The following is a 16,283-nucleotide window of genomic DNA, read 5'->3' as shown; positions in this document are numbered from 1 at the left end:
TTCCTTTGCTTGCTTAAGAAGGGGAAGCATGTGGGGGTGAAGAAGAAACTGGAATCTTCCTGTCATTGGAGGGATGGGTTTTCCTTGCCTGCTTTGAAGGAGGAGAAAGAAAGTGGAATCCTAGAGTTTTGGTGTGGTTGGTGTTGGAATAAAAACAAGATCTACAACTGGAGTCATTATAGGGTGCATGACCATTATGGGGTTAATCGTGTGCTACTGAGAATACAGATGATCTTCAGCTGTGTATGTATAGCTCTAAGCAACTTTTGAGCCTTCATAAGGCTAGCTTTAATAATAATAATAATAATAATAATAATTTGTTTTATTTATATACCGCTATTCCAAAGATCATAGCGGTGAACAGCAAGTAAACTAATTAGCAAGTAAGTTGTGAGTTGCGCTGTTCCTCTCTTCTTAGCCTTCTTTTCTATTGTATTATTTGCTGTTTTGGTATTGTGTTTGCCATTATTAATATGGTTTATTTTGTATCCTTTGTATATATTTGTTTTATATGCTTTTGTTATATACATTGTTTGTTACCCTTTTAAACAAATGTAGATAAAGCTTATTTATAGTACTCTTTGTTTTTGGTCTTTTCAAATCCATTGTTTCAACAGTTGGAAGTGTTTTCTTTTGCATGTTTAGGTGAGGGGTGAACAACTGGAGTCTTATCATCTAGAATGGAGGGGTTTCTCTAAGCTTGGAAAAGGTAAGATTTCTGTTTTTTATGCTTGAAAACTCTTTCAAATTGGTAGTGGGTTGAGTAAATTTGGTAACTTTGCTAGCATTTTAGCTTCATTGAAATGTATTCTCCTGGGATTTCCCGTGGAACGGCCTTCAGGATTTTCCTGACAAGATTTGTTCAGAAGGGGATTGCTTTTGCCTTCCTCTGCGGCTGAATCTGTATCCACACTGAAGAAATAATCCAATTTGACGCCACTTTAACTGCCATAGTTCAATGCTATGGAATTCTGGGAAATGTAGTTTTGTGAGACATTTAGCCTTCTTGTCAGAGAGCTCTGATGCCACAACAAACTACAGTTCCCAGAATTCCATAGCATCAAAGCAGTGTCAAATTGGATTATTTCTGTAGTGTAGTTGCAGCCTGAGAGTGTTACTTTAGCCCTGGCCTCCAGTGTCATAGTCCAGCACTCAAACCGCTACTCCACACTGGCTCTCCTCCGTCTTGTTTTACATTAGTACAAAGTACAAAAGAAATTCTGTTTCAGGCTGCACCCACAGTGTAGAAGTAATCCAGTTTGACACCACTTTAACTCCCGTGGCTCAATGCTGTCGAATTCTGGGAATTGCAGTTTGTTGTGGCACCAAAGTTCCCTAAGAAGGAAGGCTAATTGTTTCACAAAATTACAGTTCCCAGAATTTCATAGTATTGAGCCATGCAGTTAAAGTGGTGTCAAACTAGATTATTTCTGCAGTGCAGATGCTGCCTCAATCAGAGGAATTTGTGGATGATATCTGTTATCAACTATAATTGCCTGGCCAATACTTTTTGTAGATAGTGAGCTTTGCTTTATATTTTGGATTCCCCATCTTTTCATTCCTGGGGCAGCAGCTGCATGCCTAAATGGCCCTTGCTTTTCTGCTATCTAGTAAATTAAAGTGTGTTGAGTCACTGGGGGAACAAGAAGATAGCCATAATACTCTGATGTCCTTATAATAGACTTCATTGTTTTCCTGTCACCTTTCATTAGAACATACCAAAATAAAGAGTAGTTAACCTGCCCATACATTTTGCATTACAATCTGTTTTATTTACATACTATTTTCAATAGCTAATAACAGATCCCAGCAGACTGGCGGAGGGCAAACGTCGTCCCCATCTTCAAAAAGGGGGAAAAAGAGGATCCCAACAATTATCATCCAGTTAGTCTGACATCAATCACAGGAAAGATTCTGGAGCAGATCATTAAACAAAGAGTCTGTGAACATCTAGAAAGCAATGCCATAATCACAAAAAGTCAACACGGGTTTCAGAGAAAGAAGTCATGCCAGACAAACCTTATCTCTTTTTTTGATAAAATTACCAACTTGTTAGATGAAGGGAATGCTGTGGATGTAGTATATCTTGATTTCAGTAAGGCCTTTGACAAAGTTCCCCATGATATTCTTGCAAACAAGCTTGTAAAATGTGGGCTAGACAAGGCAACTGTTACATGGATTTGTAACTGGTTGACCGACCGAACGCAAAGGGTGCTCAACAATGGCTCCTTTTCATCCTGGAGAGAAGTGACCAGTGGGGTCCCACAGGGCTCTGTCCTTGGCCCAGTACTGTTCAACATCTTTATCAATGACTTGGAGGAAAAAATTGGGGGCATACTTATCAAATTTGCAGATGACACCAAATTAGGGGGAATAGCTAATACCCCAGAGGACAGGATCAAGATTCAAAATGACCTGAACAGACTAGAAAACTGGGCCATAGCTAACAAAATGAAATTCAACACGGAGAAATGTAAGGTATTGCACTTAGGGCGGAAAAATGAAAAGCACAGATATAGGATGGAGGACACCTGGCTGAATGAAACTACGTGTGAAAGGGATCTAGGAGTCCAAGTAGATCACAAGTTGAACATGAGTCAACAGTGTGATGTGGCAGCTAACAAGGCCAATGCGATTTTAGGCTGCATCAATAGAAGTATAGTGTCTAGATCCAGGGAAGTAATAGTGCCACTCTATTCTGCTTTGGTCAGGCCCCACCTAGAATATTGTGTCCAGTTCTGGGCACCACAATTAAAAAAGGACATTGAGAAACTGGAGCGTGTCCAAAGGAGGGTGACTAAAATGGTGAAAGGTCTGGAAACCTTGCCCTATGAGGAACGACTTAGGGAGCTGGGGATGTTTAGCCTGGAGAAGAGAAGGTTAAGAGGTAATATGATAGCCCTATTTAAATATTTGAAAGCATGTCATATTGAGGAGGGAGCAAGCTTGTTTTCTGCTGCTCCAGAGACTAGGACCTGGAGCAATGGATGCAAGCTACAGGAAAAGAGATTCCACCTCAACATTAGGAAGAACTTCCTGACAGTAAGGGCTGTTTGACACTGGAACACACTCCTTCCTTGGAGTGCAGTGGAGTCTCCTTCCTTACAGGCCTTTAAACAGAGGCTGGATGGCCATCTGTCATTGGGGATGCTTTGATTGAGATTTCCTGCATGGCAGAATGGGGTTGGACTGGATGGCCCTTGTGGTCTCTTCCAACTCTATGATTCTATGATATTAAAATCTATATTAAAGCCATTTAACAGAGAAAATTAAGAGGGGAAGATAAGGAAAAATACCATTAGATTAGAAATAATGGAACCCTGTTCACACAAAAAAAGAAGAAGAAAAGAAATAATGGAACCCTGCAGAGGACTGAGAGAATAAGAGAGAAAGTTAATCTGAAGCTCAGCTAATTAACTAATATATTATTAATATTGATCATTTATATGGCAATTTCACATGCGACACATTGGACAATCCAGAACTTTGCTTCTTTGTTGCTGTTGTAAAACAGTCCATTCTTAGCACTAAATAAAATTTTGTTAATATTATGGTTCTTTTCAGATCAGAACAAAAGCTGGACCTGAGTATGAAAATGAAAAAGGATACTAAATGGATTTTAACAATAGCTGTGCTTTGGGGGAAGGCACTGCAGTCTCTAAGTGTGCTTCATCTCTGACCTCAGGGTTACTATAATTAAATGTCCCACTCTATGATTCTATGAAAAGGAAAAGCAGGCCCAATCTGTATGTTAATAGATCCCTCAATCTTCACCTCTTAGAGGAAGAAGTTGGCAGAAAGTAGACCTAAGACTACTTTCTCAGATGCGTTTGGAGGAAGTAGAATTAAGTCTACAAAAGCTCATGCTGCCAACTTCTTTCTTTCAGTTAGTCTCTAAATACTGATTCCACAGACTAACATGGCTATATCTTGGAATCATAACATTGGAAGAGACCCCAAGGGCCACCCAATACAAACCCCTGCGCTGCAGAAAGACACTATCAAAGGACCCACAACAGATGGCCATTCACTCTCTGTTTAAAAAACTCCAAAGAAGGAGACACCACCACACTCTGGGGCAGTGTACTCCACTGTCTAACAGAAAACAAGCTTCCTCTATTCTCAACATGACATCCTTTCAAATATTTATACAGGACTATCATGTCCCCTCTTAACCTTCTCTTCCCCAGGCTAAACATTCCTGACAGTCAGGGCTGTTCAACAGTGGAACACACTCCTTCCTTGGAGTGGAGTGGAGTCTCCTTCTTTGGAGGTTTTTAAGCAGAGGCTGGATGGCCATCTATCAGGGATACTTTGATTGAGAGTTCCTGCATGGACTGGATGGCCCTTGTGGTCTCTTCCAATTCTATAATTCTATGATAACATACTTAGCTCCCTAAGTCGTTCCTCATTTGGCATGATTTCCAGACTTTCACCATTTTGGTCGCCCTCCTCTGCACATGATCCAGCTTGTCAATATCCTTCTTGAATTGTGGTACCGACAGTATTCAAGGTTAGGTCTGAGCAAAGCAGAATAGAGTGGTGCTATTACTTCCCTCTGTCTATACACTATACTCCTATTGATGAAGCCTTGTGTCCCTGTACTGGGAGGAAGGTGGAATAGAAGTAAACATAATAAATATGGCTAGAATCACATTGGCTTTTCTAGCTTTTCCAAGAGCTGAAATTTCAGAATGCTGATTGGAATTAATAGGTAGCTAAAAATCCTCCTTCTGTCCCCAGTTCTAATAACTCCTGTATCTTTATAGCAGGATCCACTCCATGTCCTGTATTCTGCATATATCCCTGTGCAGAAGCAGTTCTGCGTGCAAGACAGAGACAGGAGACAAGAGTGCAGCAAGGGACTATGAGTCATCCTCTTAGTCTAATCATTTCTTTAAAAAAAAACCCACCGAAATGCAACAACCCAAGCTTATGCCTTTGGATGAAACCCAAGGCACACTTCTCTTGGAATCAGTACCATTGAGCTCAACAGAAGCGGTTATGTGCCTCATAGCAAATCTCTCCTAGGGTTTTCTTGGCAAGAGTTGTTCAGAGGTTTGCCTTTGCCTTCCTCTGAGGCTCAGATACTATGACTTGTCCAAGGTGACTCAGTGGATTCCTCTGGCTGAACACAGATGCAAACCCTGGTCTCCAGGAGTCCTAGTCCAACACTCAAACCACTACACCACACAGAAATTATGTCTAAATAAATGTGCATAGGATTGGGCTGTTCCATAGTCTCAAACTGTGACAGCTGTTGCTCACAGATTCAGAGAAAACAAGAAGTGTAGGAACAAATATTCTAGCCTGGATGAAATTAGACAGATATGTACAAGTGTCACAGGCTGCATGTTGAACAAGGTAAAGTAATACCAGAGTCACTTCCTGGTAGCTGTATCCAACCACAGTTGCTTCATTGTGATACATATCCAGGGCCTTTTCACAGTCCACAACTATAACACTATGATTCCAGTGTAACTACTATGGCTGTATCCTCTCAAATCCTGAGATTTGTAGTTGGGTGAGGTATGAGTAGGAATTCTAAACACCTCTCCCCAAACTATATATCCCAGAATTGCATAGGATGGAGCTGTGCCAGATAAAGTGGAATCCTAGCACTATAATTGTGTAATGGGAATGGGCCCACTAGAGCACCAGAAGAAGACTGGGAATGGGAAGGGAAGCCATGAAAAAAACCCCTAAAGAAATACAGCAGAGCACTAAAGTCAGAATCGTCCAAGCCATTATATTCCCCATTACCATGTACAGGTGCAAGAGCTGGACAGTGGAGATAGATGAGAGAAAGAAAATCAACTCAGTTGAAATGTAGCACTGGAGAAGAATGCTGAGGATAACATGAACAGCTAAAAGGACAAACAAATGGAACAGACCAAGCCTGAAATCTCCTGAGAAGTCAAGATGATAAAGTTGAGGTTGTTGTACTTTGGACACATCATGAGAAGGCACAGCTCACTGGAAAAGACAATAATGCTAGGAAAGGTAGAAGATAACAGAAAGAAAGGCAGATCACATTCTAGATGGATAGACTGTGTTAAGGAGGTCACGGCTATGAATTTGCAGGGCCTGAGCAGAGCAGTGAAGGACGGGGGTCTTGGAGATGTCTCATCCACATTTGATCCACCACGAGTCAGACTGACTCCAGAGCAGTTACGAACAACAAATGGGTCCCAGAACAGGGTTGCCAAGATTTTTTAGCAGCTCTGCTCTTGTGCCTTTCAGGGAAACGTCTTGACCTGCAGAAATGACACCAGTGGATGGTGACCAGAGGTCTTCCTTTTCCAGAACATGTCCTACATTTCAGCCTTCTGTCCCAGATGAATTGCAAGATTCCTCCTGAGCATGACTAAGTAGCATGCATTTATCTTTATATTAGTGCTTTTAGCTTTTTTATTTGGTAAGGTCCTGGTGCCTTGTTCTCCTTTGCAGTTATGACATCTGGTCACCCTGCACCTGTGAAGCTGCCTAGTAAGAAGATGAAGAGATGCAGAAATCACTCCCACTTTGATCCCCAAATGCTGAACCCAAAGGGTGCTCAGCAATGGCTTCTCTTCATATTGGAGAGACGTAACCAGTGAGGCGCCACGGGGTTCTGTCCTGGGCCCAGGGCTATTCAACATCTTTATCAATAACTTGGATGAAGGAATTGAGGGCATGCATCAAATTTGCAAATGACACCAAATTAGGAGGAGTAGCTAATACTCCAAAGGACAGGATCAAAATTCTAAATGACCTGAATAGATTAGAAAGCTGGGCCAAAGCTGACAAAGGTCCAAAACACACTGAAGACACCAGCATTATTGTCTTTTCCAAAGATTTGTGTCTTCTCATGATGTGTCCAAAGTATGACAGTCTTAGTTTGGTCATCTTGACCTCTGGGGAGGTTTCCAGCTTGATCTGCCCTAGGGCCCATTTCTTTGTCCTTTTGGCTGTCCACAGGATCCTCAGCACTCTTCTCCAGCCCCACATCTCACATCTTCTTTCTTAACTGTCCAGCTCTCGCATCCATACATGACAATAGGGAATGAAATGGCTTGTATGAGGGTAACTTTTGTGCTCAGTTGTATATCTTTGCATATACATCCTTGAAAGAAAGAAATAAAATGCATAAAAGATGCCCTGATTTCCCAGCCCTGAGCAAAGCAGGACCCGTCTGCAAAGGTGACTCCCAGCCAGCAGGGTACCAGTTTCCCAGGGCTTTGCCTGAGCAGCATCCTTCGCTCTGTCTCTTTAAGAAGGCAGCGCAGAGAGGACCGCAAAGTACGCAGCTGCCTGGGCAGCTTGGTCCTCCTCTCCATCCTTCCTTCCTTCGGCCCCAGCCGGAGAGAAGAGCTCAGCCCAGCCTCCTCTCCAGCAAGCCTTGCAGGCTGCAGGGGAGCATCATTGGCCTGAGCAAGATGGAAGAAGCAAGCAGAGCAGGTGAGGCTGTGCAGCCAGATGCAGGCAGGGATGCTGTGCATTTGGCTCTCCTCCTCTCTTCCCTTCCCCCATCAAAGGGTGTAGGTCTGTCTGTCCAAGGGCTCAGGCAGGCTCTGAAGGGTTAGGAGCCCAGATCCAAAGCAAGCATCCTTCTCATCCTACTCCCAGCTGGAATATTTGGGGCTCTTCTCTGTTCCCTTATTTTTGTATTTTTCTTCCTCTCTGTCTTCCTTGGCCAGTGACAGGTCGCTGATCAGAGAAGCTGGCTGGAAGTACCGCAGTGGGGCTGCACCTTCGCCTTTCCCCCCAAGGAATCTCCAAGAGGACAAGCCCAGCTTCCAGGAGGCATCCCTGGAACCCCCGCCTCACTTGCTGAGCTGTCTCAGGTGAGTACAGAAGAGGGCGGGGGGGGGGGGATTCTGCCTCCATCCCTGGAGGGATGCAGAGCTGTCATCTTCTGCAAATGTTGGAAAGGGTGGTCAGCTACATCTGTGAATTGAGAGCATGCATAAAAAGGATTAAGTGTGACTCATGTGCCCTCCACCTCCCTTCCCACCCCCCTTTGGGCTGAAAACTTAAAGGTGAGCCATGAAAGACAAACAAATCTGCCAAGGAGATTTTGTGCAAGGGTTGGGAGGATGCTGCTTCTCGGTACCTCTGTGCATCCATTGCTTCATTCTTCCTCTTCCTTTGAGTCCCCCTTTGGGATCAGACACACCCGGCTGCCCAAATGCATCTTCTCAGAGAGGCCAACCGGCTTCTCTCCCTGCACCGGGGAAATCCTTTTTCTGCCGATCACATGGTGGAGTTCATTGCCATCTTCCGAAAGGGAGGATGAAACACAGGAATTAGGCAGGCCATGGAGGGTGTGGACTGCCTTTTTTGGCTCCTGCCTCCCTGTCCCTCTCTATCAAGGTCATTGGAAGATTTCCCCCATAAAGAAATCACACTCCTTCTTCTTTTTTTTCTTTTTTTTTTTCTGGTGAAACAAGGATGGCATAATATTGTCTGGTAGAACATTTTTCTCTGATCCTCAGAATGCTCTATCTTGCTCAAAAGAGATTCGCCATTCCAGCATGGGCCTCAACTGAGGCAAGGGCATTTCACTAGGTTAAAAATCCCTCTGTTCCCCTATCATCATCAGATCTATTTTGCTGGAATGGAGTATGAGAATTATTTCTGATGGTTGATCATCTAGGGCTTTGTTTTTGTTTTTAGTTTGCTGTTTGGGAATGTAGTTCCATCTCCCCAGCCCCCTAGTTCCTTGTCTGAATGGAGTATAGCATCCTTTCTCCCATGCAAGGTGGCAATTTGCCTTCTGTAAACAGCAGAGTTCTGTTGCCTGAGTCACCAGCTCCAGCTGGACCTCCCTGAAGAAACAAGAGCCCCAAGTCATTAATATCACAGATGTGCTTATCTATAGCACAGTATTCATAGAATCATAAGAGCTGGAAGGATTCCCTTCCCACATTCCTGCTGAGGAATTAATCCTAAAACAAACTGGTGTTTCAGGACTGCAGTTGCAAAGGCACCAAGGGAAAGTGGCATGATGTAAAACGCTTGGCCTTGCATAAGCTAGGATCTGTCAAGCGAGATGCAACCCAGGAGCCACTAGCCACCCTACAGCCAGTCCAAAGGGGGCCCAGGTTTTGGACTGCAGGGAGCCCTAGCAGGCCACAAGACAAGGCTGGTGGTTCTGATAGATCTCAGGATGACCTAATGCAACCATTGGGAGTTTGTTTTTTCCATTTCAGAACAAAATTGGCGTACGGTGCCAAGGTATGCAGCAGTTGGTCAAGATAAAGTTCCCTCATCACTTTTTCCATCTGTACCAATCCATCTTTTCAGTTTTCACTGAAAGTAAGAGCAAGTGCAAGTCTTATTTCTTTACTGTGGAACTTAAGGGCCCTGTCACATTTCATATTATAGTGCCATTATTCCACTCTAACTCCTGTAGCAACATCGTATGGAATCCTGAGGTTTGCAATTTGCTGTTGTGTGCCTTCAAGTTATTTCCGACTTACTACAGCAACAGTAAGGTGAACCTGTCACGTGGGTTTCTTGGCAAGATTTGTTCAGAGGAGGTTTGTCTTTGTCTCTTTCTGAGGTTGAGAGAGTGTGACTTGTCCAAGGTCACCAAATGGATTTCCATGAGCATGCAGGGATTCAAACCCTGGTCTCAAACCACTACACCTTGCTGGGTCTCGAATTGCAGTTTTTGGAGGACATTTTGACTTCTCAACCAGAGAGCTCTATTAAACTACAAACCCCAGAATTCAATAGGATGTTGCCATGACAGTTAAGGTGGAGTAATAGCGCTATAACAGTATAATTTGATAGAATGTCTCACTTCCCCCAACTCCCCCCCCTCCACTTCCTTATCTTTATTGCATTCATTTTCTTTTCATTTAAATTTTCTTTAAAGACATATCCAAAATAAATAGATCTTACCATACAGAGCAGATCAGATGTTCAGCTATTAAAATTTTGAATGGAAGAAAGTGAAAGACTGCCATTCACCTCTTGCATCTTTCCACTGTTTGTAAAAGCAAAGGTTTTTGCTACAGCAAACAAGATAAGAGTGGATTCTGTTGAAGTGCATTGTAAACACAGCAAATCTGAGAATGTTGGCTTAGAAAGTTACCTACTTCCAGGCTGAGCCTTCCTCAGTCTAGTACTGTCTGGATATATTGGACTATAATTATCAGAATTCCTTTGTAAGCAAGGAGGATTTGGGGACTACAGTCGTCTCTCCACATTTGTGGCTTCGACTTTTGCAGATTTGATTAATATGTTATCTCTAAGAATCTATAGATCCTCCAGCACAACTTTGCTGGAAATTAACCATAGAGTTGTGGTGGAGGACTTAAAGATTACTAGAGAAAACATTTCTCTAGGCATTTGTGAAACCTCCAGTATGATGTTGATGTTGACCACAGAGTTGCACTGGAGGACCTAGAGATTCCTAGAGAGGTGTTCTTAAAAACATTGGATTTTTTTTATTTATGGTTTTTCCACTTGCATGGGGGTCCTGGGCCCCTAACTTCAGAGAATGCGGAGGGCCAACTGTACATCTGATGGGCACCAGAGTGAGGAAGGCTGCTTTATAATTATAGTAGTGGAAGGATTGGAAGCTTTTTGTTATTCACCTGTTGTGATTCTCTTGCATAACATATGCATTTGTGCCAAACTAATTTTACTGCTCTCCTTCAGGTACGAATGCACCAGTGCCCAATCTATCCATTATCTAATTGATTTATAAAATTAATGAATTGCCAGTGTTATACAATTTGCCAATGGCAACATACGGTTCCTAAGTTCAAACCAGCATAAACAAAGCCCAGCAAACAAATGCAGTAGCAGGGTTCATTTCAGTAATTCAGAGTCAAACACTTGGCAGAAGATGAAATGGCCTCCATTCCCTGCTGAAATTTTGATGCTGGGGAAGCTGGTTCCAAAGTTGTGTGCCACTGACCTGAGCAGGCCCCCAAGTTTAGCAATATGCAATGATGTATCCAACACCAGAAACGGGGATGCTCAGATGGGGAGAGAGCCTTATGTAGATATGCTGGACAAAGGCCATTTCGGGATTTAAAGGTCACTTGAACTGGGCTTTATGCCATGTAGGCGAGCTGACAGAAGCAAAATGGACATTGCATAAAGGTTAGTACGGTGCTTGTGAAATGAGTCACTACCTTTCACATCTGCAGAAGCTGGGTGCTAATCAGAATAAAGCACGAGGTGAGATGCTGTTGCACACAAGGCTTGTCTTCTGTTAACGCAAAACCTTTGCAGAAATAGCTGCTGTTGCCTGCAAGTCCTTGCAGAGCTAAGAAGTATAGTAATTTGCACTGATACGAAGAATCAGATGAGCTGCTGAAACATGTGTTTTGCTTTTTCAAAGAGCACTGTCCAGTCCGGAATCTAAGCCATGTACAAATTCAAGAAGGAAAATATTAAAAGCTGCAGTTTTGTTCCTTGTTCCTTGGAAAGAAACACCATTGAACAAAGCCAGTCTTGCTTTCATGTAATTCTCTATCGGGACCTTGCAAAGTTACTCATACCTCCTTAGAGTTCTGATTTTGAGAAGTCAGTCTCATTCCATTCATATCCAACTTCTCATATTCATGTCTCAAAATGTAAACTGTGCTGCATTCATGGATTGGACCCTGGTGAAGTCTCTGAGGGCTTTTCTAGATTGATGTACAGAAGTGTGAGTTCTTGAAATACAACTCCTTGGGTTTTGTTGGTTGTTGTTCCCTCTGCATCTACTTGTTCCATTCTTTTGGAGGATGTTTGTACTGGTTTCTGGAATCAGCACTGGAGTTTTTTCTATTACAGTGAAAAAGTGTCATTTTGCTGATACACTGGAGCACTGTAACACTCTTTTTAAAAATTAAAAAGAGGGAAAGGAATGGCAGGAAACTTTTTTTAGTCCAGATACGTCTCAAAATGAAAAAGCGATCCCTTCAAGAGTGGGACTAAAATCTTGCTGGTGTTATCCAAATTACGATAAAATAGTCTGGGAACAAAAGAAATGAGGTTCAGTGACAGGCAGAAATCTCCCATTGCTGCCATTGACTGAGTTACTCAACTTTCAAGAGGAAGGAAGCATGCAAAGAAACCAAAAACAAAACCAACCTTAGGAAAGGGGGCTAGTGTGGTCTTGAGCAAAAACATGAAGGGAAGAATCTGAGAGGAGAAAAAAAGAATGAGAGAGAGAAACAGTAGAGTGCAGAGGTGTGCAGAAACCTTCTCTAGCTCCTAGCTGGCATGAATGTCTTATTCTGAAATCACTTGCTATGCTTTTGGCTTCAGGTCCCTATGTTGATCATGATTAGGGATGCTCAGAAATCCCTGTATCTCCAAATCTTGATGCAAAATTTTGTCCAGACAGTTGTGTAAGAGCAGAATGGTCAGGTTACATCTGTCAGGGATGCCAGCTTGCCCATTAAAAGAGAACCCCGTTGAAAAGTTGGCCCAGAATGGCTTTGGGTGAGTTCTCCATTAGCTTCCGCAAAGTTGGCTTCAGTAAGCAATTGCGTGCCATCAAATAGTCCAGGGAACTGCTGCTGCTGAGCACTGCAAATATGTCTGGTGTAAACCAGCTAAAGAAGCCAACAGAACATAGTGATGTTCAGCTTTTATAGAGGAGAAGCCCAGAAAGTAGAAATCCAAGATGGAAAAGCCCAGTAATGCTTAGAATCATTGAATTGGGGGATCTCTTTTATTTATGGAAATGTTATAAATGTTAAAAAATGAAAACAGGACGAAGTGCTGCCTAGGTTTGCACAAAACCACTAAAGCAAAATTCTTAAGAATTCTGGCTTTTCTTTTACAAGTCACCATACTATCCTGGGCACACTTTTGCCATCTGTTTTGGAGGCTGAGCAGGGTCAAGCCTAGTTAATACTGGGAGGGGAGGCCATCAGTAATACCATGGATCTCCAGGTAGGGCTGGGAGGGAATCCTGACTGAAACTCTGCAAGTCATTGCTGCCAGTCAGAGGAAGTTACCACACACGGCTTTTGAACTGCAATTAAAGTTGGCAAATAGTGTCTTTGAAAATACTTATTGCATGAGGAAAATATATGTCTTTGAATATACTTATTGCATGATGTTGTCTCTTCTCATTGCTGCTGTGCCCAAGTTGTTAGAGTGTCCCTTTTCATTGATGGGGAAACCTCATCAATACATTCCCAGTCACACTGCTGTTCCATTACTCCACAGATCTGATACATCACTTCCACAGCAACTTGCCATTTTCTCCCACCCACCCCCAATAAAATGTTTTCTTTTCTTTTATTTTTTAAAAAATAATTAAATTGCAGTAGCACAACTCCAGAAATTGCATTAAAAATGAAAGCAAAAATAAACAAACCAAAAGGTATGTTGGGTTGGACATAGGAAAGGAAGGTAGGGGAGTGCAAAAGAGAGCATCGGGGCCGTCGTTGGCAAAACAGCACCTTCACGTTATTGTAAAGACATGTAATAACTGAGTGCTCCCAAACTGGTACGTTTCTGTTTTCTTTTACTATGCATTTGAGGTGAAACTAAGGTTCATGTGATAATGCCAGAGGTGAAAATACTAAGTGAGATGGAGCAATGTTGTGGCTCAATAGAATGCACTTTGCTTATGTTCCTCTGCATAAGCATATTGGTGCATGCAACCCAATCAATCCCACTGCATTCCTCCAAGCTAAATGAAGCAGGTGCTTGCAGAAGGAGAAAAGCTTATTGTTGCATCTAAACTAGGATTCCTGGTTTATCACTCCTCTAACAAGTCAGAATTTAAAGATGGATGCTGGATCTGGGCTTCTTAGAGGAATGACAAGCAAAGATGTAGATCTGTACACAATGCTAAGGTTTTTGCTCTGGGTAAGTTCCTGGCTTGTGACCTAAGTACTCTAAAGGTACTAGGTCCCCTCTGACAGCCCTGGCTAGTACTTGGATGGAAGACTACCAACAAATACCAGGTACTGTAGGCTGTATTTCAGAGAAGAGAACTGGCAAAACCACCTGTCAGGATTCCTTGCCTAAGAAACCCCTATGAAATTCATGGGGTCACCATAAGTCAACAGGTGACTTGAAGGCACATACACATAGATTTATTGTAAAGTTGAAGGTTTTCATGGCCGGCATCCATAGTTTTTGTGGGCCACTTAGCCCGAAAAACCCACAAAAAACCATAGATTTATTAATTATAATGCTAAGACATGACTTAATATGTTAATGTTTTAGTACCTATCATTTACAGAATATCTGTTTTTAAAAAGGACACATAAAGCTTGAAATGCACCTTTGTCCAAAATTGAAGAACTCAAAGACATAGGTATGCATATTCAAGTCTACGTAAGCTGATGCTACTAACTTCTCCCTTTCAGTTGGTGCCAAAGGTGCCACAAGATCTCTTTGCAAAATTGAAGAAGTCTGTGATTGACATTTGAATAGTATTGGTTTATATTGAAAGTTGGGATTAGAATCATGTGCCCCTCCAGATGTTGTTGGACCACAACTCCTAATAACCAGCATAGCCAATAGGGGAGAAAGATGGGAGTTGTGGTACAACAATATCTGGAAGGCCACATGCTTCCCACTTCTGTTGTAAGTGGATATATTACCTTAAATGGTGGAACCCTAAAATTAGTTTACCTGATGAAAGACTGGTTATCCTCCACCTAGCATGGCCATCTTCCCCTTTTTTCAAAATGTGGGTAGCTTCTGAAGAAATCTTTTTAGTAGGAGTAGATCTGACACTCTGCATAAGCAGCTTATTCTGTCACTGGCCTCTCCTTATAATTAGGCAGTTTTTCTTAATCCTGAATCATCGGCTTGAAGTTCAGACCCTGTTACCTCTGCTCTGAGCAGACTAAAAGCCATTGGTAGCACTACAGTGGTTTCAGTTTTTGTGATGCCATAGCTGCATTCTGAGTGTCATCCTCTGGGGAAGAAGGGCAGCATCTTAGCATCCTTAAACGCAGGGCTCATACACTTTTCCTCCAGACTGTTTGCCACATAGCTGACATCACATGCGCTTGCATGGCTGAGGAGAGTGGTGAGAGAGAAGATTGTTGAAAGGGAGAAGAGATCATCCGTAGAAGCTGAATGATAGGAAATTGAGACCAGACAAAAGCAAGGATTTGTTCATGCAGAATGAAACTATCCAATTTGCTAGTTTGAGCTAGTTTGCTAGATTGAACTGTAGTGATGGCCACTGCTAGCTAAAAGAGGGTTGGACAAGTTTATGCAGGATGGGATTATGAATGGCTGCAGGTCATGAGACCTGTATATTACACCCTTTAACAGAGATGGTGAAGCACAGTACATCACTTTCATGGGAACATGACCAGGAGAATGAGATTGCCCTCCTATCTTGGTTGTAGGCATTCAAGTGGCATCTGTTTGACATCCTTGTTGGGGAAAACAAAAGGAGGGATGCTGGTCTAGTGTAGGCAAATTCTTATATTTTAAGGTATCAGTGCTGAAAATATTCCACCTTCAGCACTTCTTATTTTATCACATGCAGGTTATAAACTACAATTGTAGCAAGAGAATAGTACTTTTGGCAGTACCTGTCGCACAGTGTCACCTCTGACTTCCATTGCTGATGTGCCTCTGAAGTATTGTAGGAGGGCTTTTGTTCATTGATGAGAAAACCTATAATAAGTGGCCAAATGCAGTGCCACCTCAATACTCCACATGCACAATAGTGACAGTCTGCGGCAGTCCTGATATTGGACAGTCAGGAAGTATCATCTCTTCCTTTCCCTCACTGTTTATTTTTAAAAACTTTTATAAACATTATTTTCTTTACTAAATCACATTCCCATAACTCCAAAATTGTGTTACACATTTTAAAAAAAATAAAACAATAAAATAAAGGCATTGAGTTGGGCATAGGGCAAGAAAGCAGAGTTAAGGGAGAGAGTGTGGGACTATTGATGGACTCTGTCATGCTATTGAAGAGAGGTATAATAAGAAACCCCCCAAACATGGTATGTTTTGTTCATTTAAATAATGCAATTACAGCGAGACCGAGGCCCATGGATAAAGTCCTTGGTCTTCAAGAGTCCACAGTTCAAGAAGTCCTCATGGCCATCCAACCTCTGCTTAAAGATCTCCAAATAAAGGGTCTACCATCCCTGAAACAGTCTATTCCACTGTCAGTCAGATCCTACAGTCAAGACATCCTTCCTCGTGTTTAGGAGGAATGTCTTTTCTTGTCATTTTGTTTAAGTTTGTTCAAGTTCTAGTCTCCAAAGCAGGAGAAATACCCCATCTTCTGCATAGCATCCCTTCAGATGACTCTTATATCACCACCAGGGTTTGATTCCCAGCTCAGC

General features: G+C 42.4%; 1 protein-coding gene across 4 annotated transcripts in view; it reads left to right on the top strand.

Annotated features, from left to right (window-relative positions):
• The first annotated feature begins 620 nt into the window (after nucleotides 1-620).
• SNPH (syntaphilin) overlaps nucleotides 621-16,283 on the top strand; it is a 63,599-nt gene continuing 47,936 nt past the window's right edge. For 3 of the 4 annotated variants that reach the window (XM_089513505.1, XM_089513504.1, XM_089513502.1), the window contains exons 1-2: nucleotides 621-709; nucleotides 7,680-7,826. The gene's annotated coding sequence lies outside the window, so the exon portion shown is untranslated. Of the gene's footprint in view, nucleotides 710-7,393; nucleotides 7,441-7,679; nucleotides 7,827-16,283 lie in introns of those variants that run through there. The other variant, XM_089513503.1, reaches the window with a different exon arrangement.

This window comes from Sceloporus occidentalis, unplaced genomic scaffold (assembly GCF_023333645.1).
Source record: "Sceloporus occidentalis isolate IW3139 unplaced genomic scaffold, rSceOcc1.0.p SCAF_3, whole genome shotgun sequence".
Classification (NCBI taxonomy): domain Eukaryota; kingdom Metazoa; phylum Chordata; class Lepidosauria; order Squamata; family Phrynosomatidae; genus Sceloporus; species Sceloporus occidentalis.
Note: the sequence above shows the minus strand (reverse complement) of the source record. Positions and strands in the feature narration are given on the sequence as shown.